The sequence below is a fragment of the Sapajus apella genome, unplaced genomic scaffold (assembly GCF_009761245.1).
Source record: "Sapajus apella isolate SASKATOON/1434 unplaced genomic scaffold, GSC_monkey_1.0 scaffold167, whole genome shotgun sequence".
Taxonomy (NCBI): Eukaryota; Metazoa; Chordata; class Mammalia; order Primates; family Cebidae; genus Sapajus; species Sapajus apella.
In genome coordinates this window covers 2,284,427-2,294,465 of record NW_022437107.1, presented here as the reverse complement: position 1 = coordinate 2,294,465, position 10,039 = coordinate 2,284,427, and the positions used below count along the sequence as shown (strand labels likewise).

The 10,039-nt window shown below is 42.2% G+C and overlaps 1 pseudogene; it reads right to left on the bottom strand.

Annotated features, from left to right (window-relative positions):
- Nucleotides 1-1,939: 1,939 nt before the first annotated feature.
- LOC116542397 lies at nucleotides 1,940-6,552 on the bottom strand (annotated as a pseudogene).
- Nucleotides 6,553-10,039: the final 3,487 nt, after the last annotated feature.

The following is a 10,039-nucleotide window of genomic DNA, read 5'->3' as shown; positions in this document are numbered from 1 at the left end:
TGGTGATACAAAACTTCTAAGAACAAAAGTTGGGTAAGCCAGAGGTTTTTTGTTATTGATACTCTTTATTCTTTTAAAGTGGTTTTGTTCTTTTATTATTTTAAATTATACAATTGTAAATAGTATGCTTTTATTTTGAAAGACCTCAAAGTGTATTTTAGAAAACTTCCAGTCTAATTTTTTAATAAAAATTATAATGTTGTTAGCTTCCCAATGCTGTCAAAATCAAAACATGTTTTCTAAAGAACATCCACAATTACACTCAATTTTATCATAGAAATATGTACAATCATAAGTATCAGCTCACCTGATTAAACTAATTTTCTTATAAAGAAAAACACCCTTCATATATCCTTGCATAAAGGTACTATTAATTTATATGATTAATGTAGAAAATCTAACTAGCTGAACAAATGTTTAACAGATTTCGGACCCCATATTCTTTCATTTTCAAGTTTATTAAAAAATTAAGAAATGATAAAATACTAAGTATAAAAATGATGTCATAAATTGAGAGCTATGTTGAATATGAAAGCTGAGATGATATCTTTCTTAATAAATGAAATGTTACAAACTGTAGTGCAAAGAGTACATCTTTACCAGTTGTTTTTATTTTTATTTTTTGAAATAGAGACATGGTCTCCCTGTATTGCCCAGACTGGTCTAGAACTCCTGCACTCAAGTTATCATCTTGCCTCAGCCTCCCAAAGTGCTGGGTTTACAGGTGTGAGCCACCATGCCCAGCCTTTACCAGATGTTTTTTAAGTTAATAAGACTTTCAGGATTTGGTCAGAATATTCTGATATAATAACCAAACTCATATTATTTTATGGATAATCTGAAGAATAACAGATGTAATTGACAGTAATTTTTTGAAATGTAAACATTTCCTTTCCTTTGTCTAGTTACGTTATTGTTAACTAAAAACAGTCCATGTATAAGACAACTAAATATGATTCCATTCCTTTCTATGCAGTCATAAGAATAACCATAAGCAAAAGTTAAAATTACATTCTTGATTAGTTTAAAAATGCAAAACAGGTATTGAGAAGCCATCAGCTGTGCCTGATATATTTTCCAAATTATTTTTGTTAATCAATTACATCAATATGAATGATTTCATAGAGACCTAATCCTGCTATATGCAGTAGTATGGCATATAGACTCCTTAATTGAAAGTTTCTATTGTGGCCCTACTTGATGGCTCACAACTATATTCCCAGTACTTCAGAAGGCCAAAGCAGGCAAATTACTGGAGTTCAGGAGTTTGAGACCAGCCTGGCCAACATGGCTAAACCCTGACTCTATAAAAAATACAAAACTTAGCCAGGTGTGGTGGCACGCACCTGTAATCCCAGCAGAGGCTGCAGCGAGCCAAGATTGCACCACTGTACTCCAGTCTGGGCAATAGAGCCAGACTCTGCCAGGAAAAAAAAAAAGTCTCTATCGTGTGAATGTACCAAAATAAAATAAAATTTCCCTGAGATGAAATGTCTTGCTGGCCCGCAGAAATAACTATGAAGCTATATTCAGATTTTAATTATAATGAATTATAATTTAATCTGACATTCACTTTAAGTGTTAATTTTTTATCAGCTGATTTGTGCTAATATTTTAAGTGGCATATTTCTAAATTTATCTCTAAATCAATATAATCAGAGAACTTGTTTAAAATATAATTCTCTAGAAACATACAAAGATGCACATGAACAGCTACTTTAGTAATAACTTTCATGTTTTCTTCAAGTATAACATCGCCAATTTTTATGCTCTTAAGGTGTACTGACATTTCATTACTTCAAAAGTAGAGAATAGGAAGCATTTACAAAGTAAAAAATCTTTCCAAATGCCCATGGTAAACGGAGGGTTGCTCATGTCCGAAGATTTCTACATTTTTAAAGATCAGACAAGCATTAGTTTAAAAGATTTGCTCCTTTTCTTTCATTCATTTAACCAGGTAGGATATCGCTCATGTGTTTTTAATTAGGAAGCCATTCACATGAAATAAGATCTCACTGAATGCTCTCAGAAATGCTGCTGAGATAACCTTCAGACTTCATTATCGACTTTGTCCATTCTTGACAAATGTCCCCCATGGATAATTCTTCACCACCATATTCCAGAGGAAGAATGCCTGGGAAATGCTGAAGCAAGCTATGTTTGTAGTTGTTCCCGTGCATATGAATCCGTTCCTTAATTTTTTCAGTCAGGAATGGTTTCATCATGGAAAAGACAGCATGGAAAATTACTGGTTCATTTATCAAATGGATGCCACGAACTTTCAATGGAAATGAATCCGTAAGTACAGCAGCAATCTTCTTGGCTACAGATGGAGTGATTTGAAAAGCATGAGAAAACTGCCAGCCTTCCAGATCAAAGATGGCCTCGATTCCATTCCGCTGAGCTTCTGCCTCCTGTACAATAAGCTCGGATGTGATTAGACTTACTCGAAATACATCATAAGCTGAAAAAACTTTGGGGTCCCAGTGTGCGATTCCGTAAATAAGAACTTTGCTGCCGGTGGGATCCCTGGATCTCAGGACTCCATGGTAGCCAGCCTTTAGAAGGCCAGTAATACTTCTAGGGTGTAGATCTGCACTTATTTCTGGACATTCTGCTCTCCACTTATAATAGTTTTTTAGTAACCGCCAGGCCAGGTCCAGATCGAAATCCGGGCGCGCAGGAACCGCAGCAGAAAGGAGTCGGTGAGCGGCAGCGGCGCGAGCAGGACGGCGGCTTCCCGGGCCCGGCGCCGCAGCTGCAAGTGGTCCGGCAGCGCGTTGAGCTGCTGCCCCGCCGAGGGCCGGGACCACGCCTCTCTGTGTGAAAAATTTAAGATGCTACCAAGAAACAGGCTCACTGACTGATGCACATATAATGCAATACTAGGGCACCAGCTTTTGAAAAATCGAAAGGCTTTATTGCAAGGTCAACCAGCAAGGAGATAGAAGGCTGGACTCAGATTTGTTCCCCCCATCTGGGAGTTAGGTCGAACTATTATTTGTTGTTGTTGAGACAGGATCTCACTCGGTTGCCCTGGCTGGAGTACAGTGGCACAATCACAGCTCACTGCAGCCTTTACCTCCCAGGCTCAAGCCATCCTCCCACCTCAGCCTCCTGAGTAGCTGGGACTATAGGCACATGCTACAACACCTGGCTAATTTTTAATTTTTTTTTTTTTTTTTTTTTTTGAGATGGAGTTTTGCTCTTGCTGCCCAGGCTGGAGTGCAATGGTGTGACCTCAGCTCACTGCAAGCTCCGCCTCCTGGGTTCAAGCAATTCTCCTGCCTCAGGCTCCCGAGCAGCTGGGATTACAGGTATCTGCCATCACACTGAGCTAATTTTTGTATTTTTGGTAGAGATGGGGTTTCACCATTTTGGCCAGGCTGGTCTCGAACTGCTGACCTCAGGTGATCTGCCCACCTTGGCCTCCCAAAGTGCTGGGATTATAGGCATGAGCCACGGTGCCTGGCCATCTTTAAATTTTTTTGTAGAGCCAATCTCACTACGTTGCCCAGACTGCCCTTGAACCCTGGGTCTCTGGTGATCCTCCTGTCTCAGCCTCCCAAAGTGCTGGAATTTGGCATTATAGCTGTAAGTTACTGTGACTGGTCTTATATATATATACATATATAAAGTTATTTTTCTTTTTTGAGATGGAGTTTCGTTCTTGTTGCCCAGGCTGGAGTGCAATAGTGTGATCTCAGCTCACCATACCTCTGCCTCAGCCTCCTGAGTAGCTGGGATTACAAGCATGTGCTACCACGACCGGCTAATTTTGTACTTTTAGCAGAGACAGGGTTTCTCCATGTCGGTCAGTCTGCTCGAACTCCCAACCTCAGGGATCCAATCGCCTTGTCCTCCCCAAATTCTGGGATTACAGGCATGAGTTACCGCTCCTGGCAAGTAAATTTTTTTTTAAAAAAATAGTTACATATTTTCATTTTATTATTATTTTGTCCTTTTTTTTTTTTTTTAAAGAAACTCAATCTATCAACATGAATTTTAAGAGAACACAATTCAGCTCATAATGGCAGGGGAAGAGATATTCCTTTATTTGACTATAACTAATCTGGATTTTTTTTCTGAGTCTCTATTTGCTGTTTTTGAGAAAAAATAATTATAAAATACTAATCTACTTAAAACTTGGATATAGGTGATCTTTGGCGTAACACCGTTTAAGAAGTCTTCAATCAATTTTGGATAAAAAGGTCCAAGATTTCAATGGCTGCCTCCATTTTTGCTTTTCTTTCTAAGACGGTATGTAAATATATGGAGAGAGGTTGTAGCTTTCAAAACCTTATGGCAGCATTTGGGAGAAGTTGTGCTCCTGCGCTAGGAAAAAGTAGAGAGCAGACCAGCTGTTTTGGCACAAACGGGCATGCCAAAAGCCCATGGGACCAGGTAATATTTAAAAACAGAACAAAACAAAACAAAACAAAAACTATGGCAGCAGGGAAAAATGGGGGTCATCAAGTGGGATGTTTCCTGCTTCCTCTGGTTGTTGGAGCAGTATCGCCTGCCTACTCTTCCAGGCAGAAGACTCCAGCGACAGTGACAAGAAACGTTTCTGAGTAGCTCTTCCTGGACACTCAGCCTCATTCTCAGCTCTTGCAAACACAGTGGACCCCTCTTAGATCTGTCTGCCATCCCACTCCCTTCCAGTCTGGGAAGCTGGCCCCGTAATGAGCCAGGTAAGGAAGGGATGGTGGATGATCTCCAGTCTAGGAGAACCGAGGTCATTGTGGAGAGGACTCGCAGTAGAGGAGGTAGGGATTCCCAATTGCCACGCTGAGGATATAGCAAATATGGCTTATGTGAGCTGGCATCTGCCTCAGCCTGACATTGTGAATAGGGCTCAGAAGCAGCTTCTCTAAGCAGTATGGACACCCTAAGTCAGTTGGCAGCCCCTGAGCACTCCCTGACCCATCGGGCTTAGAGCTGGGCCGGGGACCAGGCACCAGCAACCCAGAAAGGCTTCTCTCAAAAAACTACGAAAATTGCCCTGGATCTTTAAGCTGGGTAAACATGTCCATATCCTGCCGCCCAGTGGTGGTGCCGGTGATGGGGAACTATCAGCATAGTGACCCAGTGCCACCTCCCTCACTTCTTCCCAACTGGCTCCTATGCCAATTCTGCCTCCAATTTCCCTGATACCTGGGACCAGCTGTGGAGACGAATCTCATCCTAGGCCTCTGGCCAGTAGCCAGTTCTTCCAACAGAGATCAGAGGAGGCTGAGTGCCTCTGAGGAGTAAGCAGCCTGCTCATGGGAGAGAGGCTGGAAGTCTGTTCCTGCCACTGTGGTCAGCAGGTGTTAGCCTGAGGTTCTATGCGCATGTAGGTTCCCATGGGGTCAGCTGGGTAACCTGGGCATATTAGAATCCAACCTCCTGAAAGAACAGTTCCAAAATCCTCTGTACCCCTCTGCTCCATTCTACACGCACACTCCACACTGTTCTCTCTGGCTCACGCACCAAGTAGGGTGAAAGTTTCAAGCTGAAGTGTTTCCTACAGGTTGGAAAGGCAGGAAATCAGAATAGCAGTCACCTTTAAAATCAGCAACTATAAATTAACCATTGCCATTGTTGGCAGCAGAGGTTCAAAAAATATACATTAAAATCTACTTTCTTTGTTTCTTTTTCCTTTTTTTATAAAAAAGAGGTAAGGGCTTGCTCTGTCACCTAGGCTAGAGTGCACTGGCCTGAATATAGCTCACTGCAGTCTTGAACTCCTGAGCTCAAGTGATTCTCTCACCTCAGCTTCTGGAGCAGTTGGGATTGCAGGTGTGCACCACCATGCCTGGCTAATTTTTAAAATTTTTTTGAGAGACAGGGTCTCACTATGTTTACCAGGCTGATCTCGACCTTCTGATCTCAAATTATCCTCCTGCCTCAGCCTCCGTAAGTGCTGCAATTACAGGCATGAGCCATGGTGTCAGGCCTTAAAATCTATTTCTGAGTTGATGGTAGTTCATTACTTAGGATAGATAGAGATTTAAATAAAAAAAAAAAATCAACATGACAGAAGTTGTGACGAGATCAGAATCTATTTCTTCCCCATGGAAAAGTCATGATGTGTGTGGTCCAAGGTTGGTATGAGGGCTGGATTCCTTCAAATTTTTTTTGCAGCCCCTCATTCCTAGACTCTGGCCCTTGACAAAGATTCTTTTCTTAGCCAAATTTTATTCAAAGACCTCTGAATTCTTTTCTTTTTCTCTTGAGACAGGGTCTTGCTCTGTCCCCCAAACTCAAGCAATCCTCCCACCTCAGCTTCCCAAGTAGCTGAGACTACAGGTGTTGTACAGGACCGAGCACAGAAAAAAAAGTCAACCCCAAGACAAAAGTATGCCAAATTGCAGGGTCTTTACTGCCGGTGGCCACGGAGGACTCGCGTCTCTCCAACTTGTGGCCCCCAAAAGAGGGTGTCAAGACCTCTTTATACCCGTAAAAATCACCTTGGGCGTAAGGGAGAGGGGCGGGAGGCGGCGGTGAGGGGGTTCCGGACATTCCAGTGGATTCCTGGGCGAAGATGGGGTGAGGGGCTCCGGACATTCCAAGGGCCAGGGGCCCTTTTTGACATTCTGGTTGTTACTTAAGTGATTCACAAAAGTCAAGATTAGCATTTGTTTACACATTGTCTGGATAAGGTGGCGATTATAGTCCTTAATTGCACATTCACATTTGGGTTATAGAGAGCAGTTTAAACAGAAAGCCAGGGTATGGTTGAGGTATGCAGTTTTATGGGGCTTTTTACCATGTCACACAGGCATTCACCACCATGTCTAGCTAATGTAAAATATATATATTGTTTTGGAGACAGGGTCTTGCTATGTTGCCTAGGTTGGTCTCAAACAATCCTCCCACTTTGACCTCCCGAAGTGCTGGAATTACATGGGTGAGCCCCCAGGCCCAGACCCTAAATTTTTTTAACTAAGTCTGACTTTTGGACTTTTGTGTTTGTCTCTGCATTGAATTGGGGGGGAAGAGGCTAAATTTTTAGGCAGTGATAATTACATAACCCACTAAAAGGTCCCATGCTTCAGGCTTACACTTATGAAGAAGGAGTAACAAAATTGAGATACCACGCAGCACTGGGCCCTGAGAAGGATGCTGACTGTTTCTTGTGCAAAGTGACCTCTTGTTTATCTTAAAAGAGAAGCATGCATATTAAGCAGGAAGGATTGCTGATTTGATATTGCTGATACTGTTCCTAGTGGTATAAATGCCATTTATCTGATATGGCTGGGAAGGTTTTGTGAATCTGGGCTCCTTGCCAGACACCAGCACATCATTGTTGAAAGTCCTCAGACTCCCTTACAGGAAAAGCCATTTCCCTTTTCAGCTCAGCTGTTCTGCAGTAGAAATGAAAAGTTCTGTGGCTAGAATGGCTTCATTCCTCTCCATCACTGGCAGGAAGGCCAGGGAGAGGCATGGGGATGGTGCAAGTCCCTGAGGGCGGGCTGGTGAGCAAAGGGTGCCTCTTGCTAGAAGCTGCAGTACAGGGAGCAGAGGAAAGGTTTGGGGGCACTCCCAGAATGGCCCAAGACACTTTTTTCCAAGAGTCAAAGCCAAAGCAAAGTGATAGTAATAACAAGAATGAGCCGCTCTCTGTGCACTGAAATGGAGCACTCTCCAAGCTACGACGTCAGTGGGGAAATGCCAGATACAGAGCAATCTGTGCAATATGCACAATCTATATAAAAGAAAAGAAATATGTGAACATACATAAATATTTATAAGTTCACAGGTCATCATTGGGAAGATACTCAAGAAAGTGGTAACAGTGGTTACTACAGAGGAAGATTCCATTACTATGAGATGTGGTGAAAGGGGACTTAATTTCCACTGTACATATATCCTTGTGTAGCTTTACAGTGCTGTACCAGGTACATAAAATACCTATTAATAATAGGATATTAATATAGATTGGAAAATAATAAGAAAACATGACTGAAAGGTACCAAAATCAGTGGCTGAAGCAAACAGGCTTGAGGGAGGAAAGAGCAGGCAGCTTTGGGAACCAAGAACATGAGATGCAGAAACGCCAGGAGTGGGGACCACAGTGTGATGTGAATAAGCTGGGAGAGCAGTTGGGTGAGTGAGCATCAGAGAGAGGGAGCTGTTCTCTGGGGCTGAGCACTCATGGGATGGGGGATGGGAGCAGACAGTTAATCCCCACCATAACTCACTTAAAATTGTCCAGAAAAATTCAGTCTTGTAAAATGTATGGGATCATGTTACTGAGAGGCTAATGAGATGAAAAGATACAGGACAGGTCCTGTAATTGTCTTTTTTTTTTTTTTCATCATCCAGAATCATTAAGAAGTGAGATGGCTTTAGAGAGCCAAATTTTATAATTTTTTAAAAAAATTATTTTTATTTATTTAGAGACAGGGTTTTGCTGTGTCACCTAGGCTGGAGTACAGTGACATAATCATAGCTCACTGTAAACTCAGCTTACTGGGCTCAAGTGATTCTCCCACCTCAGACTTCTGAATACTGGGGACTACAGGTGCATGCTACCAGGTCTGGCTAATCTTTTTAAAAAATTGTCACAGGCTATGCGAGGTGACTCACACCTGTACTCTCAGCCCTTTGGGAGGCAGAGGTGGGAGGATCACTTGAGCTCAGGAGTTCAAGATTAGCCTGGGCAACATAGTAAGACCCCTTTTCTACAAAAATTAGAAAAATTGGTCAGGCATGGTGGCACACCCCTAGTCAAGAAGATCATCATGGGATATTATTCAGCCTTAAAAAAAAGAAAAAGAAAACACTGCCATTGGGCAGCATGGATGAATCTGGAGGATATTATGCTAAATGAAATAAGCCAGACACGGAAAGCTATAACACTATCTGATCTCACAAGCAGAATCTAAAATAGTCAAACAAAAAAATGGAAAGTGGAATGGTGACTTCCAGGTGCTGGACGAAGTGGGAAGTGGGGATCTGATGGTCAAAGGGTACAAAATTTCAGTTAAGAAAAATAAGCTCTGGAGATCCGCTATACAGCTGATGCCTATAGTTAACAATACTACATTGCATACTTAAAATTTTCTAAGAGGGTAGCTGTTACATTAAGTGTTTCTACTACACATATGCAAACATGCACACACACACAAATAGCAATAATAATAATAAAGGCAGTTAGAGGAAACTTTGGGAGGTGATGGATGTATTTATGGTCTTGATGACAGTGACATTGCCACGATCGTATATTCATCCCCAAACTCACTGAGTTCTATACAGTATATATGTGCAGCTTTTTTCATGTCAGTCATGTCTCAGTAAAGTGGTTTTTCAAAAAACAATACTTTTGAGTTGGCCTAGCAAGAGTCACCCTAGTTTTGATGTTTCCTCTGAGGAATATTCCATCCACCGGCTCCCATTTCACTCAGCTAAACATCGCATTTGTCCTTTTTGTATTTAGAGTGGAGCTTGATCTCTCTCCTCCCTGCTGCAAAACTTTCATTGCAGTAACTCCTCTTGAGAGAAGCCTTCCTACCATCTTTAACAAGTGTCTTAAGTAATTTTTCTTTACTACCTGCTAGTAGATGACTGCCTCAACTGAAATATGTGGCAATGCTAGGTTCTGTGGCTGATTCAGACATCCAGGACAGAAGCAATAATCTCAGATGAATTAGTCCATTTTCATGCTGCTATAAAGAACTGCCCAAGACTGGGTAATTTATAAAGGAAAGAGGGTTAATTGACTCACATTTCAACGTTTTCTGGGGAAGCCTCAGGAAACTTACACTCATGGTGGAAGGTAAAAGGGAAGCAAGGCAGCTTATTCACAAGACAGCAGGAAGGAGAAGTGCCAAGGGAAGAGGGAACAGCCCCTCCCACATCATCCGATGTTGTGAGAACGCACTACCTGTAGTCCAGCCCTACAGGGTCCCGTGAGTCCCTCTCTGCTGGTGTGGAGATGAAAAACTGTGGAAATAAAAGACACAAGACACCAAGAAAGAGGAAACAGAGTTTGGGCCCAGGGGTCCACTACCCAACAAAGCGCAGAGTCCGACAGTGGCACCAAGTACCC